General features: G+C 40.2%; 1 long non-coding RNA gene across 1 annotated transcript in view; it reads left to right on the top strand.

The window, feature by feature from the left end:
* The first annotated feature begins 716 nt into the window (after positions 1–716).
* The window catches only part of LOC309626778, a 29,646-nt gene continuing 27,079 nt past the window's right edge, over positions 717–3,283 (top strand). The window contains exon 1 of the long non-coding RNA XR_014243399.1: positions 717–2,950. This is a non-coding gene — a long non-coding RNA (uncharacterized lncRNA). The remainder of the gene's footprint in view (positions 2,951–3,283) is intronic.

Here is a 3,283-nt window from a genome sequence, read left to right as displayed (position 1 = left end):
GCAGTTCTGACACGTAACCAAGGTTTCTCAAGGAAAAGCACTGGTGCAGTTTGACTTGAAAGCTGAACCAGCCACTTTTCTTCATGGAATACAATTTTAATTGAAATAATGATTAACAAACAATGGCTTTCTTGAAAATGAGCAGTGAGTCTGTCGCCTCAAGAAAAATAACTGACAGTATTCATTACCACTAATAAAATTCAAACTTTCAAGAGTAAATTGGAATTTTGAAAAATGTGTATCTGCTACCAGGAGTCTGATCATCTCTAATATGTAAGAACTGTTCTGACAAGATCAGTGGTGATATTAATGAATGTTATTTTTTGATAGTGTATAATTAAAAGTGTCAGTATTCAGAAGATCTGTATAACTCAATGAAACAATATTTTCCAAATGATCAATGCATGATGTTATAAAATTATGCATGGACTGAAGATCTATTTAAAATGAATACAGACCAATGATTTTAATGTAACCCTATACAAAAAGTTCACTGATATATTTTAAAATTGCAACAAACCTTTAAGAAACTACTGCTTGTTGAGTTTTGGTATGGTATCAAAGAAGAATATCCACAATTATTTGAAAAGGCTATTAAAATACTCTTTTTTCCTGAACTACATATCTGTGTGAGACCAGGTTTTCTTCATAAACTTCAAACAACATACCAACCTGTGGTAGGCTGACACTGTCTCCCAAGGATATGGTCATATCCTAATCTTTGGACTTTGTGAATGTTATCTTATATAGTAAAACTTGCACAGATGTGATTAAATTAAGGATCTTGCAATAAAGAAGTTATCCTGGATTATCCCAGTGGGCCCTAAGTGCCATCATAAATGTTGTTATAAGAGAGAGCCAGGGCTTCTCTGGTGGTGCAGTGGTTGAGAGTCTGCCTGCCAATGCAAGGGACACGGGTTCGAGCCCTGGCCCGGGAAGATCCCACATGCCGCGGAGCAACTAAGCCCGTGCACCACAACTGCTGAGCCTGAGCTCTAGAGCCTGCAAGCCACAGCTACTGAGCCCACGTGCCACAACTATTGAAGCCTGCGCGACTAGAGTCCGTGCTCCGCAACAAGAGAAGCCAGCACAATGAGAAGCCCCTGCACCACAACGAAGAGTAGCCCCCACTCACCGCAACTAGAGAAAGCCTGCGTGCCGCAACAAAGACCCAACGCAGCCCAAAAATAAATAAATAAATTTATAGAAAAAGAAAACAAAAAAGAGAGGTAGAGGGAGATTAGCCACCACACACAAAAGAGGAGAAATTGATGTAAAGACAGAGGCAGAGATTGGAACAAGTAGTCACAAATAATGCCAGCAGCCACCAGAAGCTGGAAGAGGCAGGAATGAATTTTCCTCTCGAGCTTCCAGAGGGAGTGCTTCCCTGAGCACACCTTGATTTCTGCCCAGTGAGACCGATGTTGAACTTCTGGCCTCCAAAACTATAAGGGATTACATTTCTGTTGTTTTGAGCCACCAAGGTAATTTGTTACAGCAGCCCCAGGAAACTATTGCAAACCCCAAAGTGATAGATTAAATGCAAAACCAAGCATGTGAGATTCCAGCTGTCTTATATTAAACCTAACATAAAGAGATTTGTAGATTTGTAAAACAATGCTACTTCTCTCACTTTTTTCATTTTGAATATATAGTTGTTTTTTATTTTTTTTATGTTAACATGTAATAGGTTTACTGTTGCTATTTTAAAATCAATAGCTTAGATTTTTCTCAGTTTTACTTTGTTAATTCAGTAAATATCTATAGATATAACCCGTGTAAACAAAAGCTTTGGGGGGGGCCTCAATAATTTTTAAGCATATAGAAGGGTCCTGAAGCCAAAATGTTTGAAAACTGCTTATCTAGTACATAGTAGGTGCTCAATTATTTGTTGAAATAATCATTATATTTATAATTCAGTCACAACAATCAATATATGAGTATACGCCAGTGAACAGCAAGAGTTTAGGGGTAGGGTGATGGTTGCAAGGGAAGAAGACAAAAGAGTTCTCAGAAAAAGAAATTGGGGGGGAAAAAATACAAAATTATCTCCAATTGACCAGGTTATGAAGGAATAATTGCTGAAACAACAACCAGAGCTTCCTACCCTGTGGCCCAGGCACAAAGATTGAATACCCACCAATTCCTTCTATTCCTCCTCTAACTTTCACCTCCCGAAACTAAAACTTGAAAGTAGAGCTAAGAAACAAATGTTGAAAGCCCAGAAGTGAAATGCCTATTGGGAGAAGCTACAGAGCTATATGGCAGGCCCTGCTAAGATTTAGAATTATAAGATGTGGAAACTGAAAGAATATTTGGAGTTCCTCTGTACATCCAATCAGCTAATTTTGTAGAAAAGGATACTGATACTTAGATTTTGGAAGCCACTTGACCAAGGTCACACAACCTTAGGGGTAGAACTGAAATTACAGCCCTAAATCTAGATTCTGAGCCTGGAACATTTCACCTGTACTTTCATGGTATTGACAGTGAAGAGGTTGTCTGTGGCTTCCTGTTCTGAGACTCTGGCTCCAAGTCCTACCCTAAAATGTAGGGGATATGGATGTTCTTTTTTAAGCTTGTAAATTTAGACTGTATATTTTTTCTGTAAATATGGGCTCTTCTTTCTCCTTTTCCCATCTCTACCTCTGTCCCAGGTAATTTCACTCAGAATGACATACTGTCACAGGGATTGAACCTATTAAATTAAACCCTCAAGAACTGGATTTCCTTTGTCTCTTCTTCCAGTCAGGGAGGAAGGTGGCTCTCACTGAGCTGAAAATAGGGCAGAGAAGTGACTCAGTGCATTTTAAGAAGGTGCAGTAGTCCTAGGACAGTAAAGGGCAAACTAGTTTATTCCCCTACGGGAACAAACAGGGCTGTCTAAGCAGGGGTGTCTCACCTGAAAATACATACAGATGTGTGAAGGGGTGATAAGTATTTTTCTCCAGTACATTTCCTCAGCTTCCTTTTTTTTTTTTTTTTTTTTTTTTTTTTTAAATTTATTTTATTTATTTATTTATTTATTTGGCTGTGTTGGGTCTTCATTTCTGTGCGAGGGTTTTCTCTAGTTGTGGCGAGCGGGGGCCACTCTTCATCACGGTGCGCGGGCCTCTCACTATCGCGGCCTCTCCCGTTGCGGAGCACAGGCTCCAGACACGCAGGCTCAGTAGTTGTGGCTCACGGGCTTAGTCGCTCCGCGGCATGTGGGATCCTTCCAGACCAGGGCTCGAACCCGTGTCCCCTGCATTGGCAGGCAGATTCTCAACCACTGCGCCACCAG

This window comes from Balaenoptera borealis (genome assembly GCF_965194805.1).
Source record: "Balaenoptera borealis genome assembly, chromosome: 3".
In the NCBI taxonomy this organism is placed as follows: Eukaryota; Metazoa; Chordata; class Mammalia; order Artiodactyla; family Balaenopteridae; genus Balaenoptera; species Balaenoptera borealis.
This window is presented reverse-complemented; position numbering and strand designations above follow the sequence as displayed.